We start from the raw sequence: 20,993 nt of genomic DNA on the forward strand, positions 1-20,993 counted from the left end.
TCAAGCAGTCAGTCAGTCAGTCTCAGTCAGTCAGTTAGTCAGTCAGTCAGTCAGTCAGTCAGTCAGTCCAGTCTCAGTCAGTCATTCAGTTAGTCAGTCAGTCTCGGTCAGTGAGTGAGTCAGTCAGTCAGTATCAGTCAGTCAGTGAGTCAGTCTGTCAGTCAGGCAGTATCAGTCAGGCAGTAAGACTCCGCTCGACGGAACTCCGATAGCCTAATGGCTAGACCGCTGGTCTTCCAAGCGAGTGGCCTGGGTTCGAGTCCCAGCCGGAGCGAATTTCTTCAATGTATATATTTCTTTTCTAATTTGAAAATTCTTTTTTTTTTCAATTTCTTTCCTTTGCAATTATTGATTATTTATGTAGGGAAGAAAATTCTGAGTCAGTTTAATTTTTCGACACAAAGATTTCAAAGTGTTTAAATAAACAATTACCAAGGTGCATTTTTTGTTTTAATTATATTTAAAACTCCCACCGACAGAGCTCCCATAGACTAATGGCTAGAGTGTTAGGCTTCCAAGCGAGTGGCCCTGGGTTCGAGTCCCAGCCTGAACGAAAATCTTCAATGTATACTTTTAGTTTCTAATTTGAAATTTCTTCTTTTTTTTTAATTTTTCTCTTTTGCGAATATTGATTATTTATGTAGGGAGAAAAATTCTGAGTCAGTTTAATTATTCGACCTGTAAATTTCAAAGTGTTTGAATCAATAATTACCAAGGTGCATTTTTTGTTTTTATTATATTTAAGACTTCCATCGACAGAGCTCCGATAGCCTAATGGCTAGACCGTTGGGTTCCAAGCGCGTGGTACTGGGTTCGAGTTCCGGCCGGAACGAAAATCTTCCATGTATATATTTCTCTTCTAATTTGAAGATTCTTTTTTTTTTCAATTTCTTTCTTTTGCAAATATGGATTATTTATGTACGGAAGAAAATTCTGAGTCAGTTTAATCATTCGACCTTTAGATTTCAAAGATTTTAGATCAATAATTACTAAGTTGCATTTTTTGTTTTTATTATAATTAAGACACCGATCAACAGAGATCCGATAGTATATTGGCGAGAGCGTTGGGCTTCCATGAGTGTCGCCCTGGGTTCAAATCCCAGCCGGAAAGGAAATCTTAAATGCAAATATTTTTTTCTAATTTTATAATTCTTTTATTTTTATTTTTCCCTTTTGCGAAGTCAGTCAGTCAGTCTGACAGTCAATCAGTCAAGCACTCAGTCATTCAGTCTCAGTCAGTCAGTCCAGTCAGTCAGTCACTCAGTCAGTCAGTTAGTCCTTCAGCCAGTCAGTCAAGCAGTCAGTCATTTAGTCTCAGTCAGTCAGTCATTCAGTCAGTCAGGCAGTCAGTCTGTCAGTCGGTCAGTCCTGTGCAGTCAGTTAGTCACTAAAGCAGTCAGTCAGTCTCAGTCAGTCAGTCAGTCAGTCAGTCCAGTCCAGTCTCAGTCAGTCAGTCAGTCAGTCTCGGTCAGTCAGTCAGTCAGTCATTCAGTCAGTCAGTCAGTCAGGCAGTCAGTCAGTCGGTCAGCCTTATTCAGTCAGTCTGTCAGTCAGTCAGTCAGTCAGCCTTATTCAGTCAGTCTGTCAGTCATCCTTATTCAGTCAGTCTGTCAGTCAGTCAGTCGGTCAGTCCTGTCCAGTCAGTTAGTCAGTCAAGCAGTCAGTCAGGTAGTCAAGCAGTCAGTCAGTCAGTGTCAGTCAGTCATTTAGTCATTCAGTCAGTCAGTGAAATAGCCAGTCAGAGAGTCAAGCAGTCAGTCAGTCAGTCTCAGTCAGTCAGTTAGTCAGTCAGTCAGTCAGTCAGTCCAGTCTCAGTCAGTCAGGCAGTTAGTCAGTCAGTCTCGGTCAGTCAGTGAGTCAGTCAGTCAGTCAGGCAGTATCAGTCAGGCAGTAAGACTCCGCTCGACAGAACTCCGATAGCCTAATGGCTAGACCGCTGGTCTTCCAAGCGAGTGGCCTGGGTTCGAGTCCCAGCCGGAGCGAATATCTTCAATGTATATATTTCTTTTCTAATTTGAAAATTCTTTTTTTTTTTTTCAATTTCTTTCCTTTGCAATTATTGATTATTTATGTAGGGAAGAAAATTCTGAGTCAGTTTAATTTTTCGACACGAAGATTTCAAAGTGTTTAAATAAACAATTACCAAGGTGCATTTTTTGTTTTTATTATATTTAAAACTCCCACCGACAGAGCTCCCATAGACTAATGGCTAGAGTGTTAGGCTTCCAAGCGAGTGGCCCTGGGTTCGAGTCCCAGCCTGAACGAAAATCTTCAATGTATACTTTTAGTTTCTAATTTGAAATTTCTTCTTCTTTTTTTTTTAATTTTTCTCTTTTGCGAATATTGATTATTTACGTAGGGAGAAAAATTCTGAGTCAGTTTAATTATTCGACCTGTAAATTTCAAAGTGTTTGAATCAATAATTACCAAGGTGCATTTTTTGTTTTTATTATATTTAAGACTTCTACCGACAGAGCTCCGATAGCCTAATGGCTAGACCGTTGGGTTCCAAGCGCGTGGTACTGGGTTCGAGTCCCGGCCGGAACGAAAATCTTCCATGTATATATTTCTCTTCTAATTTGAAGATTCTTTTTTTTTTCAATTTCTTTCTTTTGCAAATATGGATTATTTATGTACGGAAGAAAATTCTGAGTCAGTTTAATCATTCGACCTTTAGATTTCAAAGATTTTAGATCAATAATTACTAAGGTGCATTTTTTGTTTTTATTATAATCAAGACACCGATCAACAGAGATCCGATAGTATATTGGCGAGAGCGTTGGGCTTCCATGAGTGTCGCCGTGGGTTCAAATCCCAGCCGGAAAGGAAATCTTAAATGCAAATATTTTTTTCTAATTTTATAATTCTTTTATTTTTATTTTTCCCTTTTGCGAAGTCAGTCAGTCAGTCTGACAGTCAATCAGTCAAGCACTCAGTCATTCAGTCTCAGTCAGTCAGTCCAGTCAGTCAGTCACTCAGTCAGTCAGTTAGTCCTTCAGCCAGTCAGTCAAGCAGTCAGTCATTTAGTCTCAGTCAGTCAGTCATTCAGTCAGTCAGTCAGTCATGCAGTCAGTCAGTCAGTCAGTCGGTCAGTCCTGTGCAGTCAGTTAGTCACTAAAGCAGTCAGTCAGTCTCAGTCAGTCAGTCAGTCAGTCAGTCCAGTCCAGTCTCAGTCAGTCAGGCAGTTAGTCAGTCAGTCTCGGTCAGTCAGTGAGTCAGTGAGTCAGTATCAGTCAGTCAGTGAGTCAGTCTGTCAGTCAGGCAGTATCATTCAGGCAGTAAGACTCCGCTCGACAGAGCTCCGATAGCCTAATGGCTAGACCGCTGGTCTTCCAAGCGAGTGGCCTGGGTTCGAGTCCCAGCCGGAGCGAATATCTTCAATGTATATATTTCTTTTCTAATTTGAAAATTCTTTTTTTTTTCAATTTCTTTCCTTTGCAATTATTGATTATTTATGTAGGGAAGAAAATTCTGAGTCAGTTTAATTTTTCGACACGAAGATTTCAAAGTGTTTAAATAAACAATTACCAAGGTGCATTTTTTGTTTTTATTATATTTAAAACTCCCACCGACAGAGCTCCCATAGACTAATGGCTAGAGTGTTAGGCTTCCAAGCGAGTGGCCCTGGGTTCGAGTCCCAGCCTGAACGAAAATCTTCAATGTATACTTTTAGTTTCTAATTTGAAATTTCTTCTTCTTTTTTTTTTAATTTTTCTCTTTTGCGAATATTGATTATTTATGTAGGGAGAAAAATTCTGAGTCAGTTTAATTATTCGACCTGTAAATTTCAAAGTGTTTGAATCAATAATTACCAAGGTGCATTTTTTGTTTTTATTACATTTAAGACTTCCATCGACAGAGCTCCAATAGCCTAATGGCTACACCGTTGGGTTCCAAGCGCGTGGTACTGGGTTCGAGTCCCGGCCGGAACGAAAATCTTCCATGTATATATTTCTCTTCTAATTTGAAGATTTTTTTTTTTTTCAATTTCTTTCTTTTGCAAATATGGATTATTTATGTACGGAAGAAAATTCTGAGTCAGTTTAATCATTCGACCTTTAGATTTCAAAGATTTTAGATCAATAATTACTAAGGTGCATTTTTTGTTTTTATTATAATTAAGACACCGATCAACAGAGATCCGATATTATATTGGCGAGAGCGTTGGGCTTCCATGAGTGTCGCCCTGGGTTCAAATCCCAGCCGGAAAGGAAATCTTAAATGCAAATATTTTTTTCTAATTTTATAATTCTTTTTTTTTTATTTTTCCCTTTTGCGAAGTCAGTCAGTCAGTCTGACAGTCAATCAGTCAAGCACTCAGTCATTCAGTCTCAGTCAGTCAGTCCAGTCAGTCAGTCACTCAGTCAGTCAGTTAGTCCTTCAGCCAGTCAGTCAAGCAGTCAGTCATTTAGTCTCAGTCAGTCAGTCATTCAGTCAGTCAGTCAGTCAGGCAGTCAGTCAGTCAGTCAGTCGGTCAGTCCTGTGCAGTCAGTTAGTCACTAAAGCAGTCAGTCAGTCTCAGTCAGTCAGTCAGTCAGTCAGTCCAGTCCAGCCTCAGTCAGTCAGTCAGTCAGTCTCGGTCAGTCAGTCAGTCAGTCATTCAGTCAGTCAGTCAGTCAGGCAGTCAGTCAGTCGGTCAGCCTTATTCAGTCAGTCTGTCAGTCAGTCAGTCAGTCAGCCTTATTGAGTCAGTCTGTCAGTCATCCTTATTCAGTCAGTCTGTCAGTCAGTCAGTCGGTCAGTCCTGTCCAGTCAGTTAGTCAGTCAAGCAGTCAGTCAGGTATTCAAGCAGTCAGTCAGTCAGTGTCAGTCAGTCATTTAGTCATTCAGTCAGTCAGTGAAATAGCCAGTCAGAGAGTCAAGCAGTCAGTCAGTCAGTCTCAGTCAGTCAGTTAGTCAGTCAGTCAGTCAGTCAGTCAGTCAGTCAGTCCAGTCTCAGTCAGTCAGGCAGTTAGTCAGTCAGTCTCGGTCAGTCAGTGAGTCAGTCAGTCAGTATCAGTCAGTCAGTGAGTCAGTCTGTCAGTCAGGCAGTATCAGTCAGGCAGTAAGACTCCGCTCGACAGAACTCCGATAGCCTAATGGCTAGACCGCTGGTCTTCCAAGCGAGTGGCCTGGGTTCGAGTCCCAGCCGGAGCGAATATCTTCAATTTATATATTTCTTTTCTAATTTGAAAATTCTTTTTTTTTTCAATTTCTTTCCTTTGCAATTATTGATTATTTATGTAGGGAAGAAAATTCTGAGTCAGTTTAATTTTTCGACACGAAGATTTCAAAGTGTTTAAATAAACAATTACCAAGGTGCATTTTTTGTTTTTATTATATTTAAAACTCCCACCGACAGAGCTCCCATAGACTAATGGCTAGAGTGTTAGGCTTCCAAGCGAGTGGCCCTGGGTTCGAGTCCCAGCCTGAACGAAAATCTTCAATGTATACTTTTAGTTTCTAATTTGAAATTTCTTCTTCTTTTTTTTTTAATTTTTCTCTTTTGCGAATATTGATTATTTATGTAGGGAGAAAAATTCTGAGTCAGTTTAATTATTCGACCTGTAAATTTCAAAGTGTTTGAATCAATAATTACCAAGGTGCATTTTTTGTTTTTATTATATTTAAGACTTCCATCGACAGAGCTCCGATAGCCTAATGGATAGACCGTTGGGTTCCTAGCGCGTGGTACTGGGTTCGAGTCCCGGCCGGAAAGGAAATCTTAAATGCAAATATTTTTTTCTAATTTTATAATTCTTTTTTTTTTATTTTTCCCTTTTGCGAAGTCAGTCAGTCAGTCTGACAGTCAATCAGTCAAGCACTCAGTCATTCAGTCTCAGTCAGTCAGTCCAGTCAGTCAGTCACTCAGTCAGTCAGTTAGTCCTTCAGCCAGTCAGTCAAGCAGTCAGTCATTTAGTCTCAGTCAGTCAGTCATTCAGTCAGTCAGTCAGTCAGGCAGTCAGTCAGTCAGTCATTCGGTCAGTCCTGTGCATTCAGTTAGTCACTAAAGCAGTCAGTCAGTCTCAGTCAGTCAGTCAGTCAGTCAGTCCAGTCCAGTCTCAGTCAGTCAGTCAGTCAGTCTCGGTCAGTCAGTCAGTCAGTCATTCAGTCTGTCAGTCAGTCAGTCAGTCAGCCTTATTCAGTCAGTCTGTCAGTCATCCTTATTCAGTCAGTCAGTCAGTCGGTCAGTCCTGTCCAGTCAGTTAGTCAGTCAAGCAGTCAGTCAGGTAGTCAAGCAGTCAGTCAGTCAGTGTCAGTCAGTCATTTAGTCATTCAGTCAGTCAGTGAAATAGCCAGTCAGAGAGTCAAGCAGTCAGTCAGTCAGTCTCAGTCAGTCAGTTAGTCAGTCAGTCAGTCAGTCAGTCAGTCAGTCCAGTCTCAGTCAGTCACGCAGTTAGTCAGTCAGTCTCGGTCAGTCAGTGAGTCAGTCAGTCAGTCAGTGAGTCAGTCAGTCAGTCAGTGAGTCAGTCTGTCAGTCAGGCAGTATCAGTCAGGCAGTAAGACTCCGCTCGACAGAACTCCGATAGCCTAATGGCTAGACCGCTGGTCTTCCAAGCGAGTGGCCTGGGTTCGAGTCCCAGCCGGAGCGAATATCTTCAATGTATATATTTCTTTTCTAATTTGAAAATTCTTTTTTTTTTCAATTTCTTTCCTTTGCAATTATTGATTATTTATGTAGGGAAGAAAATTCTGAGTCAGTTTAATTTTTCGACACGAAGATTTCAAAGTGTTTAAATAAACAATTACCAAGGTGCATTTTTTGTTTTTATTATATTTAAAACTCCCACCGACAGAGCTCCCATAGACTAATGGCTAGAGTGTTAGGCTTCCAAGCGAGTGGCCCTGGGTTCGAGTCCCAGCCTGAACGAAAATTTTCAATGTATACTTTTAGTTTCTAATTTGATATTTCTTCTTCTTTTTTTTTTAATTTTTCTCTTTTGCGAATATTGATTATTTATGTAGGGAGAAAAATTCTGAGTCAGTTTAATTATTCGACCTGTAAATTTCAAAGTGTTTGAATCAATAATTACCAAGGTGCATTTTTTGTTTTTATTATATTTAAGACTTCCATCGACAGAGCTCCGATAGCCTAATGGCTAGACCGTTGGGTTCCAAGCGCGTTGTACTGGCTTCGAGTCCCGGCCGGAACGAAAATCTTCCATGTATATATTTCTCTTCTAATTTGAAGATTCTTTTTTTTTCAATTTCTTTCTTTTGCAAATATGGATTATTTATGTACGGAAGAAAATTCTGAGTCAGTTTAATCATTCGACCTTTAGATTTCAAAGATTTTAGATCAATAATTACTAAGGTGCATTTTTTGTTTTTATTATAATTAAGACACCGATCAACAGAGATCCGATAGTATATTGGCGAGAGCGTTGGGCTTCCATGAGTGTCGCCCTGGGTTCAAATCCCATCCGGAAAGGAAATCTTAAATGCAAATATTTTTTTATAATTTTTTTTTTATTTTTCCCTTTTGCGAAGTCAGTCAGTCAGTTTGAGTCAATCAGTCAAGCACTCAGTCATTCAGTCTCAGTCAGTCAGTCCAGTCAGTCAGTCACTCAGTCAGTCAGTTAGTCCTTCAGCCAGTCAGTCAAGCAGTCAGTCATTTAGTCTCAGTCAGTCAGTCATTCAGTCAGTCAGTCAGTCAGGCAGTCCGTCAGTCAGTCAGTCGGTCAGTCCTGTGCAGTCAGTTAGTCACTAAAGCAGTCAGTCAGTCTCAGTCAGTCAGTCAGTCAGTCCAGTCCAGTCTCAGTCAGTCAGTCAGTCAGTCTCGGTCAGTCAGTCAGTCAGTCATTCAGTCAGTCAGTCAGTCAGGCAGTCAGTCAGTCGGTCAGCCTTATTCAGTCAGTCTGTCAGTCAGTCAGTCAGTCAGCCTTATTCAGTCAGTCTGTCAGTCATCCTTATTCAGTCAGTCTGTCAGTCAGTCAGTCGGTCAGTCCTGTCCAGTCAGTTAGTCAGTCAAGCAGTCAGTCAGGTAGTCAAGCAGTCAGTCAGTCAGTGTCAGTCAGTCATTTAGTCATTCAGTCAGTCAGTGAAATAGCCAGTCAGAGAGTCAAGCAGTCAGTCAGTCAGTCTCAGTCAGTCAGTTAGTCAGTCAGTCAGTCAGTCAGTCAGTCAGTCCAGTCTCAGTCAGTCAGGCAGTTAGTCAGTCAGTCTCGGTCAGTCAGTGAGTCAGTATCAGTCAGTCAGTGAGTCAGTCTATCAGTCAGGCAGTATCAGTCAGGCAGTAAGACTCCGCTCGACAGAACTCCGATAGCCTAATGGCTAGACCGCTGGTCTTCCAAGCGAGTGGCCTGGGTTCGAGTCCCAGCCGGAGCGAATATCTTCAATGTATATATTTCTTTTCTAATTTGAAAATTCTTTTTTTTTTTCAATTTCTTTCCTTTGCAATTATTGATTATTTATGTAGGGAAGAAAATTCTGAGTCAGTTTAATTTTTCGACACGAAGATTTCAAAGTGTTTAAATAAACAATTACCAAGGTGCATTTTTTGTTTTTATTATATTTAAAACTCCCACCGACAGAGCTCCCGTACACTAATGGCTAGAGTGTTAGGCTTCCAAGCGAGTGGCCCTGGGTTCGAGTCCCAGCCTGAACGAAAATCTTCAATGTATACTTTTAGTTTCTAATTTGAAATTTCTTCTTCTTTTTTTTTAATTTTTCTCTTTTGCGAATATTGATTATTTATGTAGGGAGAAAAATTCTGAGTCAGTTTAATTATTCGACCTGTAAATTTCAAAGTGTTTGAATCAATAATTACCAAGGTGCATTTTTTGTTTTTATTATATTTAAGACTTCCATCGACAGAGCTCCGAAAGCCTCATGGCTAGACCGTTGGGTTCCAAGCGCGTGGTACTGAGTTCGAGTCCCGGCCGGAACGAAAATCTTCCATGTATATATTTCTCTTCTAATTTGAAGATTCTTTTTTTTTTCAATTTCTTTCTTTTGAAAATATGGATTATTTATGTACGGAAGAAAATTCTGAGTCAGTTTAATCATTCGACCTTTAGATTTCAAAGATTTTAGATCAATAATTACTAAGGTGCATTTTTTGTTTTTATTATATTTAAGACACCGATCAACAGAGATCCGATAGTATATTGGCGAGAGCGTTGGGCTTCCATGAGTGTCGCCCTGGGTTCAAATCCCAGCCGGAAAGGAAATCTTAAATGCAAATATTTTTTTCTAATTTTATAATTCTTTTTTTTTTATTTTTCGATTTTGCGAAGTCAGTCAGTCAGTCTGACAGTCAATCAGTCAAGCACTCAGTCATTCAGTCTCAGTCAGTCAGTCCAGTCAGTCAGTCACTCAGTCAGTCAGTTAGTCCTTCAGCCAGTCAGTCAAGCAGTCAGTCATTTAGTCTCAGTCAGTCAGTCATTCAGTCAGTCAGTCAGTCAGTCAGTCAGTCGGTCAGTCCTGTGCAGTCAGTTAGTCACTAAAGCAGTCAGTCAGTCCAGTCCAGTCTCAGTCAGTCAGTCAGTCAGTCTCGGTCAGTCAGTCAGTCAGTCATTCAGTCAGTCAGTCAGTCAGGCAGTCAGTCAGTCGGTCAGCCTTATTCAGTCAGTCTGTCAGTCAGTCAGTCAGTCAGCCTTATTCAGTCAGTCTGTCAGTCATCCTTATTCAGTCAGTCTGTCAGTCAGTCATTTGGTCAGTCCTGTCCAGTCAGTTAGACAGTCAAGCAGTCAGTCAGGTAGTCAAGCAGTCAGTCAGTCAGTGTCAGTCAGTCATTTAGTCATTCAGTCAGTCAGTGAAATAGCCAGTCAGAGAGTCAAGCAGTCAGTCAGTCAGTCTCAGTCAGTCATTTAGTCAGTCAGTCAGTCAGTCAGTCAGTCTCGGTCAGTCAGTGAGTCAGTCAGTCAGTATCAGTCAGTCAGTGAGTCAGTCTATCAGTCAGGCAGTATCAGTCAGGCAGTAAGACTCCGCTCGACAGAACTCCGATAGCCTAATGGCTAGACCGCTGGTCTTCCAAGCGAGTGGCCTGGGTTCGAGTCCCAGCCGGAGCGAATATCTTCAATGTATATATTTCTTTTCTAATTTGAAAATTCTTTTTTTTTTTCAATTTCTTTCCTTTGCAATTATTGATTATTTATGTAGGGAAGAAAATTCTGAGTCAGTTTAATTTTTCGACACGAAGATTTCAAAGTGTTTAAATAAACAATTACCAAGGTGCATTTTTTGTTTTTATTATATTTAAAACTCCCACCGACAGAGCTCCCATAGACTAATGGCTAGAGTGTTAGGCTTCCAAGCGAGTGGCCCTGGGTTCGAGTCCCAGCCTGAACGAAAATCTTCAATGTATACTTTTAGTTTCTAATTTGAAATTTCTTCTTCTTTTTTTTTAATTTTTCTCTTTTGCGAATATTGATTATTTATGTAGGGAGAAAAATTCTGAGTCAGTTTAATTATTCGACCTGTAAATTTCAAAGTGTTTGAATCAATAATTACCAAGATGCATTTTTTGTTTTTATTATATTTAAGACTTCCATCGACAGAGCTCCGATAGCCTAATGGCTAGACCGTTGGGTTCCAAGCGCGTGGTACTGGGTTCGAGTCCCGGCCGGAACGAAAATCTTCCATGTATATATTTTTTTTCTAATTTTATAATTCTTTTTTTTTTTATTTTTCCCTTTTGCGAAGTCAGTCAGTCAGTCTGACAGTCAATCAGTCAAGCACTCAGTCATTCAGTCTCAGTCAGTCAGTCCTGTCAGTCAGTCACTCAGTCAGTCAGTTAGTCCTTCAGCCAGTCAGTCAAGCAGTCAGTCATTTAGTCTCAGTCAGTCAGTCATTCAGTCAGTCAGTCAGTCAGTCGGTCAGTCCTGTGCAGTCAGTTAGTCACTAAAGCAGTCAGTCAGTCAGTCAGTCAGTCTCGGTCAGTCAGTCAGTCAGTCATTCAGTCAGTCAGTCAGTCAGGCAGTCAGTCAGTCGGTCAGCCTTATTCAGTCAGTCTGTCAGTCAGTCAGTCAGTCAGCCTTATTCAGTCAGTCTGTCAGTCATCCTTATTCAGTCAGTCTGTCAGTCAGTCAGTCGGTCAGTCCTGTCCAGTCAGTTAGTCAGTCAAGCAGTCAGTCAAGTAGTCAAGCAGTCAGTCAGTCAGTGTCAGTCAGTCATTTAGTCATTCAGTCAGTCAGTGAAATAGCCAGTCAGAGAGTCAAGCAGTCAGTCAGTCAGTCTCAGTCAGTCAGTTAGTCAGTCAGTCAGTCAGTCAGTCAGTCAGTCCAGTCTCAGTCAGTCAGGCAGTTAGTCAGTCAGTCTCGGTCAGTCAGTGATTCAGTCAGTCAGTATCAGTCAGTCAGTGAGTCAGTCTGTCAGTCAGGCAGTATCAGTCAGGCAGTAAGACTCCGCTGGACAGAACTCCGATATCCTAATGGCTAGACCGCTGGTCTTCCAAGCGAGTGGCCTGGGTTCGAGTCCAAGCCGGAGCGAATATCTTCAATGTATATATTTCTTTTCTAATTTGAAAATTCTTTTTTTTTTCAATTTCTTTCCTTTGCTATTATTGATTATTTATGTAGGGAAGAAAATTCTGAGTCAGTTTAATTTTTCGACACGAAGATTTCAAAGTGTTTAAACAAACAATTATCAAGGTGCATTTTTTGTTTTTATTATATTTAAAACTCCCACCGACAGAGCTCCCATAGACTAATGGCTAGAGTGTTAGGCTTCCAAGCGAGTGGCCCTGGGTTCGAGTCCCAGCCTGAACGAAAATCTTCAATGTATACTTTTAGTTTCTAATTTGAAATTTCTTCTTCTTTTTTTTTAATTTTTCTCTTTTGCGAATATTGATTATTTATGTAGGGAGAAAAATTCTGAGTCAGTTTAATTAATCGACCTGTAAATTTCAAAGTGTTTGAATCAATAATTACCAAGGTGCATTTTTTGTTTTTATTATATTTAAGACTTTCATCGACAGAGCTCCGATAGCCTAATAGCTAGACCGTTGGGTTCCTAGCGCGTGGTACTGGGTTCGAGTCCCGGCCGGAAAGGAAATCTTAAATGCAAATATTTTTTTTCTAATTTTATAATTCTTTTTTTTTATTTTTCCCTTTTGCGAAGTCAGTCAGTCAGTCTGGCAGTCAATCAGTCAAGCACTCAGTCATTCAGTCTCAGTCAGTCAGTCCAGTCAGTCAGTCACTCAGTCAGTCAGTTAGTCCTTCAGCCAGTCAGTCAAGCAGTCAGTCATTTAGTCTCAGTCAGTCAGTCATTCAGTCAGTCAGTCACTCAGGCAGTCAGTCAGTCAGTCAGTCGGTCAGTCCTGTGCAGTCAGTTAGTCACTAAAGCAGTCAGTCAGTCTCAGTCAGTCAGTCAGTCAGTCAGTCCAGTCCAGTCTCAGTCAGTCAGTCAGTCAGTCTCGGTCAGTCAGTCAGTCAGTCATTCAGTCAGTCAGTCAGTCAGGCAGTCAGTCAGTCGGTCAGCCTTATTCAGTCAGTCTGTCAGTCAGTCAGTCAGTCAGCCTTATTCAGTCAGTCTGTCAGTCATCCTTATTCAGTCAGTCTGTCAGTCAGTCAGTCGGTCAGTCCTGTCCAGTCAGTTAGTCAGTCAAGCAGTCAGTCAGGTAGTCAAGCAGTCAGTCAGTCAGTGTCAGTCAGTCATTTAGTCATTCAGTCAGTCAGTGAAATAGCCAGTCAGAGAGTCAAGCAGTCAGTCAGTCAGTCTCAGTCAGTCAGTTAGTCAGTCAGTCAGTCAGTCAGTCAGTCAGTCCAGTCTCAGTCAGTCAGGCAGTTAGTCAGTCAGTCTCGGTCAGTCAGTGAGTCAGTCAGTCAGTATCAGTCAGTCAGTGAGTCAGTCTGTCAGTCAGGCAGTATCAGTCAGGCAGTAAGACTCCGCTCGACAGAACTCCGATAGCCTAATGGCTAGACCGCTGGTCTTCCAAGCGAGTGGCCTGGGTTTGAGTCCCAGCCGGAGCGAATATCTTCAATGTATATGTTTCTTTTCTAATTTGAAAATTCTTTTTTTTTTCAATTTCTTTCCTTTGCAATTATTGATTATTTATGTAGGGAAGGAAATTCTGAGTCAGTTTAATTTTTCGACACAAAGATTTCAAAGTGTTTAAATAAACAATTACCAAGGTGCATTTTTTGTTTTTATTATATTTAAAACTCCCACCGACAGAGCTCCCATAGACTAATGGCTAGAGTGTTAGGCTTCCAAGCGAGTGGCCCTGGGTTCGAGTCCCAGCCTGAACGAAAATCTTCAATGCATACTTTTAGTTTCTAATTTGAAATTTCTTCTTCTTTTTTTTTTAATTTTTCTCTTTTGCGAATATTGATTATTTATGTAGGGAGAAAAATTCTGAGTCAGTTTAATTATTCGACCTGTAAATTTCAAAGTGTTTGAATCAATAATTACCAAGGTGCATTTTTTGTTTTTATTATATTTAAGACTTCCATCGACAGAGCTCCGATAGCCTAATAGCTAGACCGTTGGGTTCCTAGCGCGTGGTACTGGGTTCGAGTCCCGGCCGGAAAGGAAATCTTAAATGCAAATATTTTTTTTCTAATTTTATAATTCTTTTTTTTTATTTTTCCCTTTTGCGAAGTCAGTCAGTCAGTCTGACAGTCAATCAGTCAAGCACTCAGTCATTCAGTCTCAGTCAGTCAGTCCTGTCAGTCAGTCACTCAGTCAGTCAGTTAGTCCTTCAGCCAGTCAGTCAAGCAGTCAGTCATTTAGTCTCAGTCAGTCAGTCATTCAGTCAGTCAGTCAGTCAGGCAGTCAGTCAGTCAGTCAGTCGGTCAGTCCTGTGCAGTCAGTTAGTCACTAAAGCAATCAGTCAGTCAGTCAGTCAGTCTCGGTCAGTCAGTCAGTCAGTCATTCAGTCAGTCAGTCAGTCAGGCAGTCAGTCAGTCGGTCAGCCTTATTCAGTCAGTCTGTCAGTCAGTCAGTCAGTCAGCCTTATTCAGTCAGTCTGTCAGTCAGTCAGTCGGTCAGTCCTGTCCAGTCAGTTAGTCAGTCAAGCAGTCAGTCAGGTAGTCAAGCAGTCAGTCAGTCAGTGTCAGTCAGTCATTTAGTCATTCAGTCAGTCAGTGAAATAGCCAGTCAGAGAGTCAAGCAGTCAGTCAGTCAGTCTCAGTCAGTCAGTTAGTCAGTCAGTCAGTCAGTCAGTCAGTCAGTCCAGTCTCAGTCAGTCAGGCAGTTAGTCAGTCAGTCTCGGTCAGTCAGTGAGTCAGTCAGTCAGTATCAGTCAGTCAGTGAGTCAGTCTGTCAGTCAGGCAGTATCAGTCAGGCAGTATCAGTCAGGCAGTAAGACTCCGCTCGACAGAACTCCGATAGCCTAATGGCTAGACCGCTGGTCTTCCAAGCGAGTGGCCTGGGTTCGAGTCCCAGCCGGAGCGAATATCTTCAATGTATATATTTCTTTTCTAATTTGAAAATTCTTTTTTTTTTCAATTTCTTTCCTTTGCAATTATTGATTATTTATGTAGGGAAGAAAATTCTGAGTCAGTTTAATTTTTCGACACGAAGATTTCAAAGTGTTTAAACAAACAATTATCAAGGTGCATTTTTTGTTTTTATTATATTTAAAACTCCCACCGACAGAGCTCCCATAGACTAATGGCTAGAGTGTTAGGCTTCCAAGCGAGTGGCCCTGGGTTCGAGTCCCAGCCTGAACGAAAATCTTCAATGTATACTTTTAGTTTCTAATTTGAAATTTCTTCTTCTTTTTTTTTAATTTTTCTCTTTTGCGAATATTGATTATTTATGTAGGGAGAAAAATTCTGAGTCAGTTTAATTAATCGACCTGTAAATTTCAAAGTGTTTGAATCAATAATTACCAAGGTGCATTTTTTGTTTTTATTATATTTAAGACTTTCATCGACAGAGCTCCGATAGCCTAATAGCTAGACCGTTGGGTTCCTAGCGCGTGGTACTGGGTTCGAGTCCCGGCCGGAAAGGAAATCTTAAATGCAAATATTTTTTTTCTAATTTTATAATTCTTTTTTTTTATTTTTCCCTTTTGCGAAGTCAGTCAGTCAGTCTGGCAGTCAATCAGTCAAGCACTCAGTCATTCAGTCTCAGTCAGTCAGTCCAGTCAGTCAGTCACTCAGTCAGTCAGTTAGTCCTTCAGCCAGTCAGTCAAGCAGTCAGTCATTTAGTCTCAGTCAGTCAGTCATTCAGTCAGTCAGTCACTCAGGCAGTCAGTCAGTCAGTCAGTCGGTCAGTCCTGTGCAGTCAGTTAGTCACTAAAGCAGTCAGTCAGTCTCAGTCAGTCAGTCAGTCAGTCAGTCCAGTCCAGTCTCAGTCAGTCAGTCAGTCAGTCTCGGTCAGTCAGTCAGTCAGTCATTCAGTCAGTCAGTCAGTCAGGCAGTCAGTCAGTCGGTCAGCCTTATTCAGTCAGTCTGTCAGTCAGTCAGTCAGTCAGCCTTATTCAGTCAGTCTGTCAGTCATCCTTATTCAGTCAGTCTGTCAGTCAGTCAGTCGGTCAGTCCTGTCCAGTCAGTTAGTCAGTCAAGCAGTCAGTCAGGTAGTCAAGCAGTCAGTCAGTCAGTGTCAGTCAGTCATTTAGTCATTCAGTCAGTCAGTGAAATAGCCAGTCAGAGAGTCAAGCAGTCAGTCAGTCAGTCTCAGTCAGTCAGTTAGTCAGTCAGTCAGTCAGTCAGTCAGTCAGTCCAGTCTCAGTCAGTCAGGCAGTTAGTCAGTCAGTCTCGGTCAGTCAGTGAGTCAGTCAGTCAGTATCAGTCAGTCAGTGAGTCAGTCTGTCAGTCAGGCAGTATCAGTCAGGCAGTAAGACTCCGCTCGACAGAACTCCGATAGCCTAATGGCTAGACCGCTGGTCTTCCAAGCGAGTGGCCTGGGTTTGAGTCCCAGCCGGAGCGAATATCTTCAATGTATATGTTTCTTTTCTAATTTGAAAATTCTTTTTTTTTTCAATTTCTTTCCTTTGCAATTATTGATTATTTATGTAGGGAAGGAAATTCTGAGTCAGTTTAATTTTTCGACACAAAGATTTCAAAGTGTTTAAATAAACAATTACCAAGGTGCATTTTTTGTTTTTATTATATTTAAAACTCCCACCGACAGAGCTCCCATAGACTAATGGCTAGAGTGTTAGGCTTCCAAGCGAGTGGCCCTGGGTTCGAGTCCCAGCCTGAACGAAAATCTTCAATGCATACTTTTAGTTTCTAATTTGAAATTTCTTCTTCTTTTTTTTTTAATTTTTCTCTTTTGCGAATATTGATTATTTATGTAGGGAGAAAAATTCTGAGTCAGTTTAATTATTCGACCTGTAAATTTCAAAGTGTTTGAATCAATAATTACCAAGGTGCATTTTTTGTTTTTATTATATTTAAGACTTCCATCGACAGAGCTCCGATAGCCTAATAGCTAGACCGTTGGGTTCCTAGCGCGTGGTACTGGGTTCGAGTCCCGGCCGGAAAGGAAATCTTAAATGCAAATATTTTTTTTCTAATTTTATAATTCTTTTTTTTTATTTTTCCCTTTTGCGAAGTCAGTCAGTCAGTCTGACAGTCAATCAGTCAAGCACTCAGTCATTCAGTCTCAGTCAGTCAGTCCTGTCAGTCAGTCACTCAGTCAGTCAGTTAGTCCTTCAGCCAGTCAGTCAAGCAGTCAGTCATTTAGTCTCAGTCAGTCAGTCATTCAGTCAGTCAGTCAGTCAGGCAGTCAGTCAGTCAGTCAGTCGGTCAGTCCTGTGCAGTCAGTTAGTCACTAAAGCAATCAGTCAGTCAGTCAGTCAGTCTCGGTCAGTCAGTCAGTCAGTCATTCAGTCAGTCAGTCAGTCAGGCAGTCAGTCAGTCGGTCAGCCTTATTCAGTCAGTCTGTCAGTCAGTCAGTCAGTCAGCCTTATTCAGTCAGTCTGTCAGTCAGTCAGTCGGTCAGTCCTGTCCAGTCAGTTAGTCAGTCAAGCAGTCAGTCAGGTAGTCAAGCAGTCAGTCAGTCAGTGTCAGTCAGTCATTTAGTCATTCAGTCAGTCAGTGAAATAGCCAGTCAGAGAGTCAAGCAGTCAGTCAGTCAGTCTCAGTCAGTCAGTTAGTCAGTCAGTCAGTCAGTCAGTCAGTCAGTCCAGTCTCAGTCAGTCAGGCAGTTAGTCAGTCAGTCTCGGTCAGTCAGTGAGTCAGTCAGTCAGTATCAGTCAGTCAGTGAGTCAGTCTGTCAGTCAGGCAGTATCAGTCAGGCAGTATCAGTCAGGCAGTAAGACTCCGCTCGACAGAACTCCGATAGCCTAATGGCTAGACCGCTGGTCTTCCAAGCGAGTGGCCTGGGTTCGAGTCCCAGCCGGAGCGAATATCTTCAATGTATATATTTCTTTTCTAATTTGAAAATTCTTTTTTTTTTCAATTTCTTTCCTTTGCAATTATTGATTATTTATGTAGGGAAGAAAATTCTGAGTCAGTTTAATTTTTCGACACGAAGATTTCAAAGTGTTTAAACAAACAATTATCAAGGTGCATTTTTTGTTTTTATTATATTTAAAACTCCCACCGACAGAGCTCCCATAGACTAATGGCTAGAGTGTTAGGCTTCCAAGCGAGTGGCCCTGGGTTCGAGTCCCAGCCTGAACGAAAATCTTCAATGTATACTTTTAGTTTCTAATTTGAAATTTCTTCTTCTTTTTTTTTAATTTTTCTCTTTTGCGAATATTGATTATTTATGTAGGGAGAAAAATTCTGAGTCAGTTTAATTAATCGACCTGTAAATTTCAAAGTGTTTGAATCAATAATTACCAAGGTGCATTTTTTGTTTTTATTATATTTAAGACTTCCATCGACAGAGCTCCGATAGCCTAATAGCTAGACCGTTGGGTTCCTAGCGCGTGGTACTGGGTTCGAGTCCCGGCCGGAAAGGAAATCTTAAATGCAAATATTTTTTTTCTAATTTTATAATTCTTTTTTTTTATTTTTCCCTTTTGCGAAGTCAGTCAGTCAGTCTGGCAGTCAATCAGTCAAGCACTCAGTCATTCAGTCTCAGTCAGTCAGTCCAGTCAGTCAGTCACTCAGTCAGTCAGTTAGTCCTTCAGCCAGTCAGTCAAGCAGTCAGTCATTTAGTCTCAGTCAGTCAGTCATTCAGTCAGTCAGTCACTCAGGCAGTCAGTCAGTCAGTCAGTCGGTCAGTCCTGTGCAGTCAGTTAGTCACTAAAGCAGTCAGTCAGTCTCAGTCAGTCAGTCAGTCAGTCAGTCCAGTCCAGTCTCAGTCAGTCAGTCAGTCAGTCTCGGTCAGTCAGTCAGTCAGTCATTCAGTCAGTCAGTCAGTCAGGCAGTCAGTCAGTCGGTCAGCCTTATTCAGTCAGTCTGTCAGTCAGTCAGTCAGTCAGCCTTATTCAGTCAGTCTGTCAGTCATCCTTATTCAGTCAGTCTGTCAGTCAGTCAGTCGGTCAGTCCTGTCCAGTCAGTTAGTCAGTCAAGCAGTCAGTCAGGTAGTCAAGCAGTCAGTCAGTCAGTGTCAGTCAGTCATTTAGTCATTCAGTCAGTCAGTGAAATAGCCAGTCAGAGAGTCAAGCAGTCAGTCAGTCAGTCTCAGTCAGTCAGTTAGTCAGTCAGTCAGTCAGTCAGTCAGTCAGTCCAGTCTCAGTCAGTCAGGCAGTTAGTCAGTCAGTCTCGGTCAGTCAGTGAGTCAGTCAGTCAGTATCAGTCAGTCAGTGAGTCAGTCTGTCAGTCAGGCAGTATCAGTCAGGCAGTAAGACTCCGCTCGACAGAACTCCGATAGCCTAATGGCTAGACCGCTGGTCTTCCAAGCGAGTGGCCTGGGTTTGAGTCCCAGCCGGAGCGAATATCTTCAATGTATATGTTTCTTTTCTAATTTGAAAATTCTTTTTTTTTCAATTTTTTCTTTTGCAATTATTGATTATTTATGTAGGGAAGAAAATTCTGAGTCAGTTTAATTTTTCGACACGAAGATTTCAAAGTGTTTAAATAAACAATTACCAAGGCGCATTTTTTGTTTTTATTATATTTAAAACTCCCACCGACAGAGCTCCCATAGACTAATGGCTAGAGTGTTAGGCTTCCAAGCGAGTGGCCCTGGGTTCGAGTCCCAGCCTGAACGAAAATCTTCAATGCATACTTTTAGTTTCTAATTTGAAATTTCTTCTTCTTTTTTTTTAATTTTTCTCTTTTGCGAATATTGATTATTTATGTAGGGAGAAAAATTCTGAGTCAGTTTAATTATTCGACCTGTAAATTTCAAAGTGTTTGAATCAATAATTACCAAGGTGCATTTTTTGTTTTTATTATATTTAAGACTTCCATCGACAGAGCTCCGATAGCCTAATAGCTAGACCGTTGGGTTCCTAGCGCGTGGTACTGGGTTCGAGTCCCGGCCGGAAAGGAAATCTTAAATGCAAATATTTTTTTTCTAATTTTATAATTCTTTTTTTTTATTTTTCCCTTTTGCGAAGTCAGTCAGTCAGTCTGACAGTCAATCAGTCAAGCACTCAGTCATTCAGTCTCAGTCAGTCAGTCCTGTCAGTCAGTCACTCAGTCAGTCAGTTAGTCCTTCAGCCAGTCAGTCAAGCAGTCAGTCATTTAGTCTCAGTCAGTCAGTCATTCAGTCAGTCAGTCACTCAGGCAGTCAGTCAGTCAGTCAGTCGGTCAGTCCTGTGCAGTCAGTTAGTCACTAAAGCAGTCAGTCAGTCTCAGTCAGTCAGTCAGTCAGTCAGTCCAGTCCAGTCTCAGTCAGTCAGTCAGTCAGTCTCGGTCAGTCAGTCAGTCAGTCATTCAGTCAGTCAGTCAGTCAGGCAGTCAGTCAGTCGGTCAGCCTTATTCAGTCAGTCTGTCAGTCAGTCAGTCAGTCAGCCTTATTCAGTCAGTCTGTCAGTCATCCTTATTCAGTCAGTCTGTCAGTCAGTCAGTCGGTCAGTCCTGTCCAGTCAGTTAGTCAGTCAAGCAGTCAGTCAGGTAGTCAAGCAGTCAGTCAGTCAGTGTCAGTCAGTCATTTAGTCATTCAGTCAGTCAGTGAAATAGCCAGTCAGAGAGTCAAGCAGTCAGTCAGTCAGTCTCAGTCAGTCAGTTAGTCAGTCAGTCAGTCAGTCAGTCAGTCAGTCCAGTCTCAGTCAGTCAGGCAGTTAGTCAGTCAGTCTCGGTCAGTCAGTGAGTCAGTCAGTCAGTATCAGTCAGTCAGTGAGTCAGTCTGTCAGTCAGGCAGTATCAGTCAGGCAGTAAGACTCCGCTCGACAGAACTCCGATAGCCTAATGGCTAGACCGCTGGTCTTCCAAGCGAGTGGCCTGGGTTATGGCTAGAGTGTTAGGCTTCCAAGCGAGTGGCCCTGGGTTCGAGTCCCAGCCTGAACGAAAATCTTCAATGTATACTTTTAGTTTCTAATTTGAAATTTCTTCTTCTTTTTTTTTTAATTTTTCTCTTTTGCGAATATTGATTATTTATGTAGGGAGAAAAATTCTGAGTCAGTTTAATTAATCGACCTGTAAATTTCAAAGTGTTTGAATCAATAATTACCAAGGTGCATTTTTTGTTTTTATTATATTTAAGACTTCCATCGACAGAGCTCCGATAGCCTAATAGCTAGACCGTTGGGTTTCTAGCGCGTGGTACTGGGTTCGAGTCCCGGCCGGAAAGGAAATCTTAAATGCAAATATTTTTTTTCTAATTTTATAATTCTTTTTTTTTATTTTTCCCTTTTGCGAAGTCAGTCAGTCAGTCTGGCAGTCAATCAGTCAAGCACTCAGTCATTCAGTCTCAGTCAGTCAGTCCAGTCAGTCAGTCACTCAGTCAGTCAGTTAGTCCTTCAGCCAGTCAGTCAAGCAGTCAGTCATTTAGTCTCAGTCAGTCAGTCATTCAGTCAGTCAGTCACTCAGGCAGTCAGTCAGTCAGTCAGTCGGTCAGTCCTGTGCAGTCAGTTAGTCACTAAAGCAGTCAGTCAGTCTCAGTCAGTCAGTCAGTCCAGTCCAGTCTCAGTCAGTCAGTCAGTCAGTCTCGGTCAGTCAGTCAGTCAGTCATTCAGTCAGTCAGTCAGTCAGGCAGTCAGTCAGTCGGTCAGCCTTATTCAGTCAGTCTGTCAGTCAGTCAGTCAGTCAGCCTTATTCAGTCAGTCTGTCAGT

This window comes from Uloborus diversus, chromosome 4 (genome assembly GCF_026930045.1).
Source record: "Uloborus diversus isolate 005 chromosome 4, Udiv.v.3.1, whole genome shotgun sequence".
Classification (NCBI taxonomy): Eukaryota; Metazoa; Arthropoda; class Arachnida; order Araneae; family Uloboridae; genus Uloborus; species Uloborus diversus.